Below are 19,137 nucleotides of genomic sequence, written 5' to 3' on the forward strand. Positions count from 1 at the left end.
TATATATATATATATATATATACGACGGGCTTCTTTCAGTTTCCGTCTAACAAATCCACTCACAAGGCTTTGGTCGGCCCGAGGCTAGAGTAGAAAACACTTGCCCAAGGTGCCACACAGTGGGACTGAACCTGGAACCATGTGGTTCGTAAGCAAGCTAATTACCACACAGCCACTCCTATGCCTATTACCATATTTTTTTGAAACACACTATCTTTGTTTTAATTAATTTTGAACATTATGAAAAACTTTTTTTAAATTATGAAGCTGGTATTTGCAACATAAGTTGACATGAAATTTTGATGGAAGGTCTTAATTTAGATCCCATTAAGAAAATGATGTATCACAGAACCAGAAGTGGTCTCAAGGGGTTGGTATTAAAAAGGTTAAAACATTGTATAAAAGAGTCTCACCATTTTAGGCCAAAACCCAGACATATGTATCTCTAAACAATCAACTTTTATAATCAAACAACAGCTAACAAGTAACTTGCAGCCCTAAACCATCATAAAATAACTTGTAGGTAATAGTAGGAACAATAATATATGGATATTTCGTTTTGGGATTTGGTTTGCAAGATTCTTTATATGAGTTCGTGTGTTGAAGCATATTCTGTTGTTTCTGAGGAGAGTCATTTTCTTTCTGTGCCTTATAATTTAACACATTCACCGGTAAAATTTCCACTTTTTTCTTATTTTTATTTTCCTAAAAATTTTCGTTGACTCTAAACTATTGAAAAGGTTGCAAGACGCAACAAAAATTTTTAGGAAAATAAAAATAAGAAAAAAGTGGAAATTTTACCGGTGAATGTGTTAAATTATAAGGCACAAAAAGAAAATGACTCTCCCCAGACACAACAGAATATCTGGATAATTCCATCAATAAAATTGAGTTTCCCTTTAAGCTAACAAAATGCTTCAGCTGTGTCTAGTTGAAAACCATCTACAACATCTGCTCAAGAAACAAAATCTTGTTCACAAACCTTGAATAGCCCACATTTGTCATGAAAAATAGCTTTAACGAAAAATTCCTGATAGGTACAGCTTAAAAGCTAAACTACTTTCTATCTTCCTCAAGTGTTATTACAATGGAATCTCAAGTAAATCTGCTAAACTCATCTCTTCTCAATACCCAAGGTACTTTTGCTTCCTAGACCTGTACTAAGCATTTTTCCCCCAAACATTCCTCCTCAGATTTGCAATTACCTGGAACTACTTCCTTCACTAAAGTCTTCCAATTCCATAACCAACAACAATTCCTTATTTAACCTCAGAAAGGTTGTTCTCATAATTCAATTTCTATTTATTTTCTAAGAAAGGAAGGAAGGAAAAAAAAAAACCTCATGAAGGACACATCCTGTCCCACCACACCAGCATGTAAAAATGGATGTTAAGATGACGATGATGAATTTACTTCTCGGATTCAGTAGACAGTTCTTCAAAGGGATTATAAGATTTTGTCTACTTGATGTCCAAATAGGACTCTTGGTATGAATATAAGACGCTGGCAAGAATAAAATAGTTATGTCATCTTTGAATTGATTAAATTATATATCATCATCATTCAATGTCCATGTTCCTCACTGGATGGTTTGGCATGATCTGATGGGCCCAAGACCTGCATCAGGTTCCAGTGTCTGCTTCAGCATGTTTCTACCAATGGATGCTCTTATTTCTTTATTACCCACAAGGGGCTAAACAGAGAGGGGACAAACAAGGACAGACAAAGGGATTAAGTCGATTACATCAACCCCAGTGCATGACTGGTACTTATTTAATTGACCTCGAAAGGCAAAGTTGACCTTGGCGGAATTTGAACTCAGAACGTAGCGGCAGACGAAATACCGCTAAGCATTTCGCCCGGCGTGCTAACGTTTCTGCCAGCTCACCGCCTTAACACCAACCACTTGCTCTTCCTAACACCAACCACGTGGCAGTGTGTACTGCAGCTTGCAGGACTATGAAACTTGAAAGTGTGGTCTTTGTGCTAGGAGATGTGATGTGATTGCTAAAGGGTTAACGTTAATTTATATTCTAAACATCTGCTTAATAATGACAGTTATTTTAATGAATTTTTCCTTATTTTTAAAATTAACTGAAACCAAAGCAGTCCACATATTTCAACTGAAATTTGGTAACAAAAGGGTCAAATTATGGAACAATGATGAGTATTAGAAAATAATTTCATCAGCTGACACTTCAGAACTGCGAAAGGAAAAGCTATCAAAGTCCAAATCTGGTTGAGAAGATCACTGACAGATTCTACTTTGATATTCCATTTATTTAATCCCTATATTCGCCCTTTGGTGAATATATCAGGCCATCGTTCGTACAGTACTTCTCTATGGCTGTGAAATGTGGCCAATGCGGGTGATCGATCAACGAAGGCTGGAAGTCTTCGATAATGATTGCCTCCGGTGCATTCTTCGCTGCTGTCGGGTGGATCGAGTTCCCACCGCCAATCTCCGACTTCGCCTGTCTCTACGGACCCTTCCATCTGTCCTTCTGCAACGGTGCTTGCAGTGGTTTGGCCATGCATGTAGGCGTCCAGTGGATGAACTGAGCCGTGATGTCCTTCTCCCAACTCCACTTCCCAACTGGCAAAAACGTGCGGGCGGGCAGCTAAAGACCTGGGTTATGACGATCAAGGAGGACCTCTCCGTGCTCACGAGTCCGCAGGTGGTCGGCCTGTGCCGATGGAACTGTGACTGGCTCGCTATCTCCAGTGAACTGGTGCAGGACCATCGTGTGTGGGCTGCCATGGTTCGAGATGCCTTGAGGGTGGTAGAAGAAGCTGACTCAACCCGCCCAGGGTGATTGTCGGCACAAGTACAAGTAAGTAAGTAATCCCTATATCAGAAGATTCAAAATTAAGAATTGAAAGGAATATGGAGTGTCATAAAGTATGGGCAAGAAGTAGTTTTCTTAATGATACTTTACTGGTTTCAGTCATAGGATTGTGCTAGTACTGGCAATCTGCCTTCAAAAGTTAGTTAAACATCCTGCCCCTAACCCCACCCCCATTTATTTTGCTGAATTGTTAGGTTACACTTCAATATAAAGGGACATGACACAGGTCAACATAAGCACACGTGTACACCTCACATTATCATTGTTTTGAATGTTTACTTCTCCATGCTTGTATGAATCAGATGAAAGTATGCTTCGGCAGGGTTTTCTGTTGCTGGGTACCCTTCCTGTCACCAACCCTTACTTGTTTTCAAGTGAAGTAATAATCTTTCAGTCTGTTGAACAACAAAAAGTCTAGACATGTTTATGTGCAGTCCTGGAAACACAACACCATATGTGTGTGTGTATATATATATATATATATATATATATCACGGTATCATAGCCCATCTCATTAGGGAGAGAGTCTGCTTAGATGAGATGCAGTTCGGTTTTGTGCTGGGTAGAAGCACCACTGATGCAATATTCCTGGTTCGACAACTGCAGGAGAAAAACCTAGCTAAAGATAAACCCCTCTACATAGCTTTCGTGGACTTAGAGAAAGCCTTTGACAGGGTCCCCCGATCTCTTAACTGGTGGGTGATGTGGAAACTGGGGATTGACGAATGGTTAATAAGAGCTGTACAGGCCCTATACAGAGAGACCGTTAGTAAGGTTAGGATTGGCAATAAGTATAGTGAAGAATTCCAGGCAGAATTAGGGGTCCACTAAGGTTCAGTCCTCAGTCCCTTTTTATTCATCATAGTACTCCAGGCAATAACAGAGGAATTCAAGACGGATTGCCCCTGGGAGCTGCTCTATGCTGATGACCTGGCCCTCATAGCAGAATCACTACCAGAACTAGAGAAAAAATTTCAGGTGTGGAAGCAAGGTTTAGAATCAAAAGGCCTTAGAGTCAATGTAGCAAAGACCAAAGCTCTAGTAAGTAGGAAGGCGAACACATCACACACCCTGTCAGGTAGGTGGCCCTGCTTGATCTGTGGAAATGGTGTAGGTAGAAACTCCATAAGATGTACCCAGTGTAAGCTATGGACACATAAGAGGTGCAGCAACATCAAAGGAAGGTTAACCGGGAAGATAGCTTTCATGTGTAGCAGATGCACAGGGGCAATAAACACCACAGATGCTCAGAAAACAGATTCCATCACACTCCAGGGGAAGAAACTAGAAGTAGTTGATAGCTTCCGCTACCTAGGTGACCAAGTTAGTAGTGGGGCATGGATGCTCAGAGAGTGTTACTACTAGAATAAGAATAGTCTGGGCAAAGTTTAGAAAGCTTCTACCCCTACTGCTGACAAAGGGCCTCTCGCTCAGAGTGAAAGGTAGATAGTACAATGCATGCTATGCAGATAATACACCATTCATTTAGCCATAATCTCTTACAAATAAACACCTTAGACATCTCACACCATACCGTTATGAAGAGAAATCCTAAAAACATCTTTTAAATATATCATGACCTTCATTATCACAAGGACTGAATCACTACATACAATGTTCATCTAAAAATTTTAAAACCAGCTGCAGAAGTTTGGCCTCACAATCTGATCCCTCATGGCAGTCACATATTCTTGCTTTGCAAAAACTGCATCTCAAGCCTTCCTCTTCAACACCTGATAATGCTTCTTTATTACTTTAGCTGCTCATTGCTCACTCTCGACAAAACTCAAGAGTGACCTTGCTACTCTTACACATACACACACGTCTGGCCATGGAGAAAGAAACATTATCTTACATGGAAACAGGTGAGGGCTGGAAACAGAAAGAGAAACTGAGCGTAGAAAGTCTACCTTAACCAAGTCTATCTGACCCATGGAAGCAATGAAAAATAGATGTTAAAACAATGGCTATAACCTTGGAGCCCTAGTAATCTGTTACAGCACTTACCTAGTGTAGCTAATCATTTAGATCACCTGTGAACTAAACCCCCCTACTTTATATATATATATATATATATATATATATACTCACACATATATATACACACGCACACACACATATATATGCCAGTGCTGTTGTTGCTGCTATGCACACATCCTAGATTGTATATCAAAGAAAATCATCTGAGTATTTGGCAAAGATTCATTCACTAACATACTATAGCCAGTGACCTATATAAATGCACTATTTCTTGCACTGTAATGGTCTTCGCTTGCCTGAAAGAGCTGTATATGTGAACTACCTATCCCTCACCATTTCTGTGTCTCACCCATTGCCCAATATTAAACATTTCGCTAAATCCTATCTCTCTAGAACTGTTATCCCTCAAAATGTCCCCTGCTAAAATTTTCTATACAGAATTTTAGTCTAAACAACCCCACTGACTTAACAAGTCTAGAAGAACTTTCAAAGTTCACAGGAGCAGTCCCTTGTTCTTCAAGTAAGTATTAGCATTTAAGAAAGAACACTTGATTCTCTTGTATTTCAGTATATCTGGAAACTAGAAATAATTATCGTAGAACCTTAGAATGTTACCTGAAGCCTATCCAGAATATGGTTAGGCCCTTTAAATATTAGGAACCTGCTTAACATTACCACCAACACAGGTGTCAGTTATGTGACACTGACATCAGCCATGACTATGATTTCACTCGGCTTGATGGGTCTTCTACTCAAGCACAGCATATTGCTAAAGGTCTCGGTCACTTGTCATTGCCTCCATGCAGCCTAAAGATGCTTCACTACCTCATCCCATGTCTTTCTGGGTCTACCTCTTCCACAGCTTCCCTTCACATTTAGTGATGGGCACTTCTTTACACAGCTGTCCTCATCCATATGCATCACATGACCATACCAGCACAGTTGTCTCTCTTGCACACCACGTGATGCCTCTTATGCCTAACCCTTCTCTCAAGACACTTACGCTGTGTTGTATATGCACACTGACATTGCACATCCAAACTTATAGAAAAGGCATTGGGGGTTAATTCATTTAATAAAACCCTTCAAGGTAGTGCTCCAGCATGGTTGCAGTCCGATGACTGAAAGAAGTTGGAAAAAAACAAAAAAGGCTTCTTTACAATTTCTGTCAACTAAATACCACCCACAAGGCCAATGAAGTTGACCATCATCCCTATATTGAACATTAAACAAAACAGTTTGATAGTCTAGGCATAGCTGTGTGGTAAGTAGCTTGCTTACGAACCACATGGTTCCGAGTCCAGTCCCACTGCATGGCACCTTGGGCAAGTGTCTTCTACTATAGCCTCGGGCCGACCAAAGCCTTGTGAGTGGATTTGGTTTACAGAAACTGAAAGAAGCCCGTCGTATATGTGTATATGTGTCTGTGTTTGTCCCCCCAACATCGCTTGACAACCGACGCTGGTGTGTTTACGTCCACATAACTTAGCGGTTCGGCAAAAGTAATCGATAGAATAAGTGCTAGGCTTCCAAAGAATAAGTCCTGGGGTCGATTTGTTCGACTAAAGGCGGTGCTCCAGCATGGCCGCAGTCAAATGACTGAAAAGAGTAAAAGAGAACAAGCATAAACTTTGAAAAGAGAGATTAAGTTTTAGATATAAGGATAAAATAGCGTTCAGTTTACTCTGCGAAAAGTAAAGCTTATTCATTCGTATTGCTTTGAATTAATCATGCATTATCTCATAGCTTTCAAAAGTTTGATGATGCGATTATTTATGTAGAACTAGCAGTATCGCCCGGCGTTGCTCGGGTTTGTAAGGGAAATAACTATAAAGCATTTTTAGAGAGTTATAACCAAAAAATGCATTAAAAATGGAAAAAAAAATGATGGTAAATTTTTTTTAAATCGTTGACTCATCGTAGACATTTTTAAAGAGTTACTTCCCTTATATAATAGCGAAAAAAATGCATTAAAATGGAAAAAAATGATGGTAAATTTTTTTTAAATCGTAGACTCATCGTAGACGCGCGCTAATACCCAGAAGGGCTCGATATGAATCACGACTATAAGATACCCGCTTTTGGTTACACTGCATCGCAAAATGTGGGAGTAGTTAGGAATCTAAATCGTAGGAGAGACACACAACTTCACTTTTATATATAAAGATATTTGGGCCGGATGAGGGCTGTTTTAATTGTTAACGGGTGAGCTTGGTCATCGTGCAATCAGTCCAAGGGACATAATCGAGAATATCTACCGTATCTGTTCGTTAACAGAAACAGAGGGACCGCTTTTCGGTTTCGTGAATGTTTTATTTTTTAATTACTAGGTTTGATTACTCACAAGTCTAAGTATTTGGTATTAATCATTCGAAGAGCATGATTTGTGGAATATGAATATTACACATACACAGCATATAACAAACGATGATGTTTTATATTACACTAGCAGTATCGCCCGGCGTTGCTCGGGTTTGTAAGGGAAATAACTATATAAGCATTTTTAGAGAGTTATAGCCAAAAAATGGAAAAAAAAATGATGGTAAATTTTTTTAAAAATCGTTTTAGAGAGTTACTTCCCTTATATAATAGCGAAAAAATGCATTAAAATGGAAAAAAATGATGGTAAATTTTTTTTTAAATCGTAGACGCGCGCTAATACCCAGAAGGGCTCGATATGAATCACGACTATAAGATACCCGGTTTTGGTTAAACTGCACCGCAAAATGTAGGAGTAGTTAGGAATCTAAATTGTAGGAGACAGACACACTTCACTTTTATATATAAAGATAAGCATAACATACAACAAATGATGGAGTGTGTATTATATATACATACAGTCCATTTGTTCAAACTAAACTCTGTATGAAGAGCAGGCCTTATGTATGAGGGAGTGCTGAAAAGTTCCTGGCTTTAAGGGTATCCCGAAGGGCCTGGCTGGAGGCCTAACCTTTCAACTTCTTTTACAGGGCTTAGAAAAACTGAAGGACTGTTGTAATAAGTGTATTAATCTGAGAGGGGAGTATGTTGAATAAAATCATAACTGATCCTTATCCTGTATTTTCTTTTCGTATGCTACAGTATATAACAGATGCAAAAACCTGGACTAATATTAGCAAAGCTCTTAACTATATCTCCGTATTTGCCTCGTATGTCAGCGGATCAATTGACACCCTCACCGTCGTAACCGACGGAGTGCTGTTTTTTTTAAAAACTATATTGTCCAATATATTCTTTCTTTTTTAAGAAGGTTGAAAGAGTTTTGGGGAATTTCGCCTTTTTTTTTTTTTTAGAGGGTTAAATAACTCATTGCGGCTCCATCATTGGTTCGTGTTAAATGTAGTTACATAAAAGTGTTATAATATTTTGAATTGGAATTGGAAAAAACATAACTAAATTTGACAGCTTTCGATGGCAAGAAAACAAGGATGAACGAAGGGAGATAACTGATGCTGTGTGATTAATAAGTGTTTTTCGCAAGGTAGCAAGCTGGCAGAAACGTTAGCACGCCGGGCGAAATGCTTAGCGGTATTTCGTCTGTCTCTATGTTCTGAGTTGATTCCACCAAGGTCGACTTTGCCTTTCATCCTTTCGGGGTCGATAAATTAAATACTAGTTGCGTACCAGGGTCGATCTAATCAACTTCTTATCTCCTCAAAGACATACAGTATCTCGAAAGAGTCCAGAAGCTGGCTACCCGCATGGTTCATGGTCTCAAAAATTTGTCCTATGAAGAAAGGCTGAGGACGCTCGAGCTTTATTCTCTAGAAAAACGCCGCTGCCGTGGTGATCTCATTCTCGCCCACAACATCATAAGCGGAAAGTGTAACCTCTCAAAAGAGCTGTTTTTCACTCCTGCACCAGAGCGTTGGCTGCGGGGTCATTCCGAAAAGCTCTACCTGCGACGATTTCATCTCAATCGAAGGAGAGGAGCTTTCTCCGTCCGTGTTGCGGCTCCGTGGAACAAGCTGCCAGACGAGATGGTGAAGATGCCGACGACCGCTTTGTTCAAAGCCTCCCTTGACCTCAAGTGGCCTGAACTCTTTACATGAACACCACCCTGTACTTAACTCCATGTCCCCCTACATGGCCTTGCTATTTGCTTTTGAGCCAAATTAATTAACTAACTAACTAACTAACTGGCCCCCTCCTCCCTTCAGTAGAAAAGAAAGGGACATTGATTTGAAGGCAGTGAGCTGGCAGAAACGTTAGCATGCTGGGCGAAATGCTTAGCGGTATTTCGTCTGTCTGCCAAGGTTGACTTTGCCTTTTGGAGTCGATAAATTAAGTAGCAGTTGTGTACTGAAGTCAATCTAATCGACCAGCCCCCTCTCCAACCGAAAATTTCGGGCCTTGTGCCTAGAGTAGAAGAGAATAAGTGTTTTACTAACATCTAAAATTAGATTTTATTGGGGTCATAATGTTAGGTGCAGGGGTTACAAGAGACATTAAAGGACCAAGAGAGAGTGTAGAATAATGCTTGTAGGATTCTGCGTGACACTTAGGGTGATTAGCTTCCACTATAGCCTTGGGCTGACTCAAATCAAGGCCTTACAAAAGGATTTGATAAATAGAAATTGTTTTACGTGTATGAGCATGTGTATAAGTGTGTATGTGGTTTCATTTTCTTGTCTTAACACCATGGCATAGTTGTAAACATGTATCACTGTCATACAAGATGGGTCGTTTGTTTCCAGTCTTAAGTGAAACTTTGTTGAGGAATGGGGAAATATTACCTGGCTTGGAAACAAGTGAAGGTTGGCAACAGGAGGGACATCCAGCCATAGAAAATGTACCTCAATGAATTTCATCTGATCCATACAAACTTAGAAAAGTGGATGTTAAACAGATGGTGACTTTAACCCTTTGGCATACAGATTATTCTGTCAAATATAACACTTATTTTTTTTTTCTCTCCAGTTTCAGCTCAGAGATGCGGCCATGCTGATGCACCGCCGTTAAATTAGGTACAGCAGGGATCACCACCACCCCTTGCCGGAGCCTCATGGGGCTTTAGGTGTTTTCGCTCAATAAACACTCACAATGCCTGGTCTGGGAATCGAAACCACGATCCTACGACCATGAGTCCACTGCCCTAACCACTGGGCTATTGCGCCTCCACATTTATACACATTGTTTTGATTTAATCATGCATCATCTTGTAGCTTTAAGATTTCAATGATGTATTTGTTTACTTTTAGAATGACATTGCAGGATAGTTGTGAGAGGTCTGATCTAGTTAGTTTGAACACAAAACAAGTAGAACATTTGGGCCTGATCTGGCTGGTTTGACTGGTAAAGGGCTAGAGTTTGACATTTAGCTGATTGTCATGTGCAGTATGAAATGGTGCTCTCTTGTGGGTAGACTTTAAGAATCTACATGTAAAAAGTGAAAGATTTTTAGATTACTTGGAAATAAGTGAAGGACATAATACAGCCAGACATTTTTCTACAGAGAACTCTTTATCATCTTTCTTCTCCCTAACCCCTGTCACTAATCCCTTCTCTCTTCTATACTCCCCCATCCTGTATTCTTTTTTTTTTTATTGCCTACAAGGGGCTAAAGATAGATGGGACAAACAAGGACAGAGAAAGGGATTAAATCCATTACATTGACCCCAGTGCGTAACTGGTACTTAATTTATCGACCCCAAAAGGATGAAAGGCAAAGTCGACCTCAGCGGAATTTGAACTCAGAACGTAACGGCAGACAAAATACCGTTAAGCATTTTGCCCGGTATGCTAACGTTTCTGCCAGCTCGCCATCCCTTATCCAATTGCCAAGAATCATCACCAGTTTTCTCTTTTGTTCTCCCACAGTTGTAGGGGCCATCTTAGGTTCTTAGCCCTGTTAGTTAACTAGTGCTGGTGCCAGGATAAGATCACCCAGTATTCTGTAAAGTGTTGGCATTAAAAGGACATTTAGTTTCCCAGCATTAAAGCCAGATGTTAAATGATGATGATATCGTTCACAGATATGGTTCGGAGAAACATACTAAGATAAGTATTGGCATTGCTTTTGAAAAAAATCAAACGAACCTCCTACAAGCATTCATCTTCTAAGTGGAACCACTTCATTTCACCAGGACTAACACTTGTTTTTATATAAATAACGTCAACCTTTATAATCAATATGAATTCCAGAGGTGTTATTAAAACAATTTAAGAGTTTATATTCAATGATGAACAGATTAATGAACGAGAGTATTAAGTAGATTTGCCAATTTACCAACTATCTTTAGCAAGTCGAGCAACCATAATGAAGTCAGATAACTTATTAAAATTTGTACTTTAAATAAATTGACAAGGAACCAAACGCAAAATGCAACCATCACAGTTCATGTATTAAACTCATTGGAAGTAATGTGTTAACGAATTTATTTTAAAAAATGGAAAATTTTAGATTATTTTGTCTCCCTTACACTTTGGTTAATTTGATAAGCAACATTTACCTCCCCTTAATATAACCTTGATGAATTGTGCTTAAGGTCTGCCTTAGTTGCCGAATCTCACTTCTAACATATCAAACTTCCACCTAATCTCTTATATGTAAAAATAATAACGAAAGAAGGAAAGAACAAAGATAGTATCAAGAAAATTTAGACAATTACTACATCTTTTCTATGAAACATCTCTTTTACGTGTTTCAGGCATTTGACTACGGCCATGCTGGAGCACCACCTTTAGTCGAGCAAATCAACCCCAGGACTTATCCTTTGTAAACCTAGTACTCATTCTATCGGTCTCTTTCGCCGAACAGCTTGGTTACGGGAACGTAAACACACTAGCATCGTTTGTCAGGCAATGTTGGAGGGACAAACACAGACACACACACATACACGACGGGTTTTTTTCAGCTTCCGTCTACAAAATCTCCACTCACAAGGCTTTGGTCGGCCCGAGGCTATAATAGAAGACACTTGCCTAAAGTACCACGGAACCATGTAGTTGGTAAGCAAGCTATACTTAGCACACAGCCACTCGTGTGCCTATATGATATCTGTAATTAAACTATAAGACATCCGTATCAGAAGCACCTTTTTAGAAAATATTGAGGGAACCTGCAAGAACTGAAGTAAAAAAAAAAAAACTTAGATGTGGTGTATTGGATGCACAACACAAAAGCCAGAAACAAATAAAAGACATTAATTGATGTGTGTGCAAAGATTATGCTGGTCTATATATATTTCTTTATTACCCACAAGGGGTTAAACATAGAGGGGACAAACAAGGACAGACAAATGGATTAAGTCGATTACATCGATCCCAGTGCGATACTGGTACTTCATTTATCGACCCTGAAAGGATGAAAGGCAAAGTCAACCTTGGCGGAATTTGAACTCAGAACGTAACGACAGACGAAATACTGATAAGCATTTTGCCCGGCGCGCTAACGTTTCTGCCAGCTTACCGCCTATACTGTTCTATATATGCCCACGGGTATATAGCATAATGGTTAAGAGCATGGGATACTAACCAAGATTCCGAGTTCAATTCCAGGCAGTGCTTTGAATAAATAATAATATCAGCAAAACAATACCTTAGGAATGAAAACCCAGGTTTGGGTTAATAAAAAAACATTCTACCAGGACACTTGATGAAGAATGGAGAGTAAATCAGCCGAAACGTTGTGGTAACATCAAACAAGATGAGGACGCATAGCTGTCCAATGTAAATAATGTATGCAAAGATTGTTAGATAAATGTGATTAACCAATTTGGTGAACGTAAGTGCAGAAATTGCACTCTAACTGAAATACCCGAGTTATTGGCTGTAAAACATGGACAACATTCTAGCATAGGGTATGCTTTTGAGTGGATAACACTATGTTAGGGATTCATATATGTAAGATAGTCGAGTTGAAAAATCTTTAATTAAAGAGGTCTAATAAGACCAAAACATGTCTGCTGCTTTCACAAGATTGTTTAATTGTTTAGAGACTATATCCATTCTCACAATGCATTTTTTATAGTTTCGAAAAAAAAAAAAACAAAAAAACAAAAATCGATTTAATAAATTAATGATGCAGTGATTATAACATTTTGTTTCAAAGGTACAGAATATCTTTTACTTGTTTCAATATCTGCCCTGGGTCACTGCTCTGAAAATACTGGAGTCACTTTGATTAGAACTCTTCAAGACAGTGCCTCAGCATGATGATAGTTATCATTCAATGAACATATTGTGAGAAGTGAAAGAGTAACTTACAAATGTGCTATCACTTACTACTTTTGTTATTTTGATCATGCATTTTAGAAAAGAACCAAGAATTTTATGTTAGTTTTTTTTTTTTTTATCACAGAGTAATGTAATATGTTTGACATCAGCAGAAGAATTGTTTCTTTTTCTTTGATACTGTGCTGGAGCTAACTTGTACCCTATAGATGGTATTTTAGATAACAGCTATGGCCAATGCCAATGTTGCATATCCAGCCCATTTAAAAGTACCTCTGATGTGTCAGGTGATATGATATGCTTGAGAAGACCTGTTGAGTCAAGTAAAACCAAAATCGTAGCTGTGGCCAGTGTCCCCTGACTGGCTCCCATTCCCATCATCAACATCGTTTAACGTCTGTTTTCCATGCCAGCATGGGTTGGACTGTTCGACTGGGGTCTGGGAAGCCAGGAGCCTGCACGAGGGTCCACTCTGATCTAGCAGTGTTTCTACAGCTGGATGTCCTTCCTAACACCAACCACTCCATGACTGTAGTGGGTGCTTTTTACGTGCCACTGGCACAAGGGCCAAAGGAGGCTGACAATGGCCACAGTTGGTTGGTGCTATTTACGTACCACCGGCACGGACACCAGTCAGGGCAGCGGATGGTGCTTTTTACATGCCACTGGCACAGGTATCACAAATACAATTTCCATTTGATTTTTATTTTGATGTACTTGACCCAATAGGTCTCCTCAAGAACAGCAGGATGCCCTACGATCCAAAGTAAGCACAGCAGGCCGTCCTGTGAGCCATGAACTCACTTCATTTGTCTGGCCTTCGCAGTCACTGCATATCTCCAGAGGTCTCGGTCTTTTGTCATTGCCTCTGTGAGGAACGCATCATCCAAACGTGTTTGATGCCAGTGTCCCCTGACAGGCTCCTGTGCTGGTGGCACATAAAAAGCACAATCTGAATGTGGTCGATGCTGGGTCCGCCTGACTGGCCCCCATGCTGGTGGCATGTAAAAAGCACCATCTGAATGTGGTTGATGGCAGTACCCCCTGACTGGTTCCCATGCTGGTGGTATGTAAAAAGCACTATCCGAATGTGATCGATGCCAGGACTACCTGATTGTCTCCTGCGCTGGTGGCACATAAAAAGCACCCACTACACTCTCAGAGTGGTTGGTGTTAGGAAGGGCATCCAGCTATAGAAACATTGCCAGAGCAGACTGAAGCCTGGTGCAGCCACTGGCTCTCCAGACCTCAGTCAAATCATCTAACCCATGTCAGCATGGAAAATAGATTGAGTGGGAGTGTCACAGAGAGGAAAGTAGCTTTATAGTTGATGTTGAGAGAAGCTGAAAGGTGACAGGATATGCATTATATAATGGTGAGTGGGAGTAGTGAGAAAGAGAGATAAAGATGGTGGTGACAAGGTGTGAGGGCATAAGCCCAAGGTATGAGAAGATGAGTAGAAGAGAGAGTAGAGACAGAGGAGTGGGAGGAGCTGATGGGTGAGTTTACAAGAGTGTGGGACGAAAGTAAGGAATGGTTATAATGGGAGGGGGTAGTAGAGGTAAATGTTGTGAATGGTGAAGACGAGTGTAGGTAAATATGAGTTTGGAGTGGAAGGTGATAAGAAACAGAAGTGGCCCGAGCAGGAGGGGGTGGTAATTTGCAGTAGAGAAAAGGTAAAGAGCAGCAAAAAATACATATATTATGATCATCATTTAATGTCCATTTTCCATGCTGGCAAGAGTTGGATGGTTTGACAGGATCTGGTAAGGGCAAGGGCTGCACCAAGTTCCACAGTGTTTTGGTTTGGTTTCTGCAGCGGGATGCCCTTCCTAACTCCAAACACTTTACAGAGTGCATTGGGTGCTTTTTACATGGAACCATATGTATCATCATCATTTATTGTCCATGTTCCATGCTGATATGGGTTGGATGGTTTGACAGGATCTGATGTGCCCAAGGACTGCATTGAGCTTCAGTGTCTACTTCTGACGGTAGACAATAGACAGTGTCTACTGTCTATTGACTACAGCATGACTTTTATGGCTGGATGCCAACCGTTTTACAGTTGGAATAGGTGCGGTTTCTTCATACCACCTGCACTGTTGAGGTAACCATGCAATTTGCAGGATATGAACCCTGGGGGAGATGAGGAGTTAGCTTCATGCTAGTGGATGAGGGTATAATGAGAGAGGTGGAGCAGAGCAGGTTCTTGAAGAAGGATCTGCATGGTTACTCCCATCTAGAAGGGGGGAAAGAAATAGAAAATGATCAGTAGGAACTACAAGACATAGATGATGGCAATAAGGTTCTCAGGTGGCCCCATAAGGCACAGGCTGAAGAGAAATAGGTAGCTGGGTGGTTCGCAAGATTGTATGGGAATGAGGGTTGGGGAGACAGATTGCCATATTGCCATATAACTTAAGGAATTTATGGAACTAAATACCTTATAGATTCAGCTATGAGGACTAGATTAATAGTATATAGGAGTTCCCTTGGACAGCCAGTCTTAAACTCTTCATTGAAGGCTTGAGGAGAGGAGGAAGCACTCCGTCGAGGGTTCCGGTTGATCCGAATCAACGGAACAGCCTGCTTGTGAAAGTAACGTGTAAGTGGCTGAGCACTCCACAGACACGTGTACCCTTAATGTAGTTCTCGGGGATATTCAGCGTGACACAGAGAGTGACAAGGCCGGCCCTTTGAAATACAGGTACAACAGAAACTGGAAGTAAGAGTGAGAGAAAGTTGTGGTGAAAGAGTATAGCAGGGATCACCACCATCCCCTGCCGGAGCCTTGTGGAGCTTAGGTGTTTTTGCTCAATAAACACTCACAACGCCCGGTCTGGGAATCGAAACCGCGATCCTATGACCGTGAGTCCGCTGCCCTAACCACTGGGCCATTGCGCCTCCATTGAAGGCTTGAAGGACTATGATGAATAGGAGAGGACTGAGGAATGAACCTCGAGGGACTCCTACCTTCACATTAAATTCATCACTGAAGTCATTGTCACTTTCACTCTACTTACAGCATCCTTGTACATAGCTTAAACCTTCCATGCAAGCTATTCATCTACACCTGGTTTCCTCTGAGCCCACTAAATTACTGAATGTGATACCTTGTGAAATGCTTTCTCCATATCAAAAAACCACAAATAGCAGTTTATTCTTAGCCAGGTGTTTCTCTAGGAAGATTGCATCTCTTCTTGGGACAAAGCCAAACTGCATCTCATCCAAGCGGGCCTTCATTGCTATTCGATGTTTAAAAAATTCCTATTATATTTTTGGAATTAAAAACTATTAGGAATTGTATTAAAAAAAAAAAAAAAAGATGTTAAAACATTTTGAGCAGTGGAGAAGAATAACCAATTTAGGCGGAGGTAAAGATAATGGACCGGATTTGCATTGGGATTTTATTTTTTTTACAGGAACACACTATATCGAGGGCGGAGATTCCGAATCTGCAAAAAAATTGGTCAATATAAAGACTGTAGTGGATCTTGCAAGCTTTATCGTTACAAGACCTTCACCAGGGAACAAAAAAATAATAAAGCAGCCTGGGTGGAGGGTACAAACAAGTGTGTGGAAAACGAATATGAAAAAAAAAATGCGCGCTGACGACCCTGGTGGGGTGAGGAGGGAACTTTCGGAAAATTCAGAAGATCCGATATTTCCGTCATAACTTCCGGTAAAATGGATATATATTGATTTTTTTGTTTTTACGGAATCCCACGTTTTTGGTTATGGAGGATCCGATTCTGAAAAATTTTTTTAGAATGATAATCTCCGTATTTTTTTTTTACGTATTTCGCCAAAAAAATTTTGTTAAAAAAGTGGAAATTTAGTGCTCATAAATTTTAGCAATAAAATCTTATATGGCCCGTCGAGGTCATAGAGACCCCAGTCGAGAACGACTGGTTTCAAAATTCTACATCAGTCTTTATTACAAGATAAAGTATTAAAGTAAAAGTACCGGCCGCTTTGATAGAATCTCACCAGCTACTGACTGGAGAAAGTGAAAGCAGAAGCATTGACCTCAGGAATCGTGGTAGTTTCTGATTGAAAAGTTAAAATTTTTAAAGGATCTTAAGGAAAAGATCCTTTTTAAAAAATAGAAGATCCGATAACCGTTGCGAAAAGAAAAAAAAAAGATGAAATAAAATAGAATTTAGGTTTAGAAAATTGCCGCTAAAATGGACAATTGCTGCACGGTCCCACGTTTTGGATCTTGTCTGTTTGAGGTAGAGGAAAGAGAGTTAAAAAGTGTTGTCGCTTAGAGGTAAAAGAAAAAAAATCCAAATGAGACTAATGCTTTCAACATCAGGTTTTAAAAATAACCGTCATACCAAAGAAATAAGTTACTGTTCATCTATGTAGGTCGTTAAGCGGGCATATTGCAGATAGATGCCCTCACCCTAGCGACTTTGTTTCCTTATAACCAGTTCCCGTTAACTTGGCATTATTCACTTTTTTTCTCCCTTTAGCTTTATGCATTTGAAATATCGACATTGCATAACTCACACGCCAAAACTACTTGAAAATTATCAGCATAATCGTAATCTATACTATTAAAAACATATGTCAACAGAATTTCATTAAAAAAAATATACGTGTCTCCGAAAATTATGAAGAAATAAGGTTAAGGGCACCAAACTGTAATTATGCCGTTAAAACTATCAACAATGATGAAAAGCAGAAATTAAAAGTAACGTAATTTCACAAAACAAGAAAAATCTTCTCCATCGTCAATTACTGCGTTATAAATAATATATTTATTCATCAAGGATGGGACAAACTGAAGACTTAATCAGTAGAGACAAATTATAGCTAAGTGCGCTGGTGGTAGAGTTTAAAAAATATTTGAAATAGAACTGGTATGAAGGTATAACGTAAATAATGACGCCAGAAAATATTCTTTAATTACATCCTCAATAACGAAACTAATAACAACATTAAATTTTAACAATCAATCAGTGAGCAAATAGCAGCGAGTTAAATACGTTTGTTCTTATAGACCATGAACTCTTGGCTTATGACTAAAAACGATCCCCTACTACAAACCTGGTACCAAGGGAGTTAAAATGATTAGTGGACCGAAAGATATTTAATGTTTGGGATATATCTCTAAGACGTCCTGCGAGTGAATGGGATTATAATAGGGGAATATATTTACGTTCAGAGTTTTCAACAAACTCTAACAGCGAAATTATAATCAATGAGATGTCCGTGAGCGAGATGCTTAAGACTTCATCAACACTAACAACCAAGTGATGTATAAAAAAATGTGAAAGAAAACGAAAAAGCACTAAAATTTGTTGATACTTAACCATAAAGGTGTTCAAAATGATTTGATCCAGATCGTTGTTAAGGTATACCATGTGGCGTAGGAAATAAACGTGCAGGTTGAGGCACCGGAACTAAGCAAATATAGCCTCAAAATAAAATTACTAAAGAATTATGACTTTATATAAATACAAAATCTTTCAGACAGACAAAAGATATGAATAATTATATTTTAAAGTCGTAAGCTCTGTCATGAACAAAAATATATTTTCTAGTCCTTACTTTTCAGTTTATGAAATATTCGGTGCCAGAGTTGACTGTACACTGAAAGTTGTATACCAGGATACATCAAATACTTCATTCGTTTAAATTTTTACATATAAATTTATTTCTTATAAATTCAAATGCTCGATTTTATTATTTAGGTGCAGAAGCTTGCTTTGGAATCACTTGATTTCGGGTTCAGTCCCAATGCGTGGCATTCTACTTTTGCGCAGGACCGATCAATGCCTTATGAGTGAATTTGGTAAACACAAATTGTGTGGAAGCCTGTATGTGACTGTATGTATGTTTGTGTGTGTTCGCCCCCACAAAATATTGCTTGACATCCGGTGTAGATTTGTTTAACTTTGTAAATTAGTATTTCGGCAAAAAGAAATCGATTTGTTCGACTATATATTTTAATGCAATGCCCCAGCATGGCCGCAGTCTAATGACTAAAACAAGTTAATAAAACAAGATAATAGGGGCACTAGAAAACACTTCAGTTTTAATATTTGTGTTGATTGTTGTCAATCATTTTGTGATAGAACATTAAATGATGATTTTAAATTTAATTCAATTTCATATTATA

The 19,137-nt window shown here is 39.4% G+C and overlaps 1 protein-coding gene across 1 annotated transcript in view; it reads right to left on the minus strand.

The window, feature by feature from the left end:
* Positions 1-18,619, minus strand: part of LOC115210929 (protein arginine N-methyltransferase 1-like) — a 41,922-nt gene extending 23,303 nt beyond the window's left edge. Inside the window, exon 1 of the mRNA XM_029779718.2 lies at positions 18,329-18,619. The gene's annotated coding sequence lies outside the window, so the exon portion shown is untranslated. The remainder of the gene's footprint in view (positions 1-18,328) is intronic.
* Between the last annotated feature and the right edge of the window lie 518 nt (positions 18,620-19,137).

The sequence above is a fragment of the Octopus sinensis genome, linkage group LG4 (assembly GCF_006345805.1).
Source record: "Octopus sinensis linkage group LG4, ASM634580v1, whole genome shotgun sequence".
Classification (NCBI taxonomy): domain Eukaryota; kingdom Metazoa; phylum Mollusca; class Cephalopoda; order Octopoda; family Octopodidae; genus Octopus; species Octopus sinensis.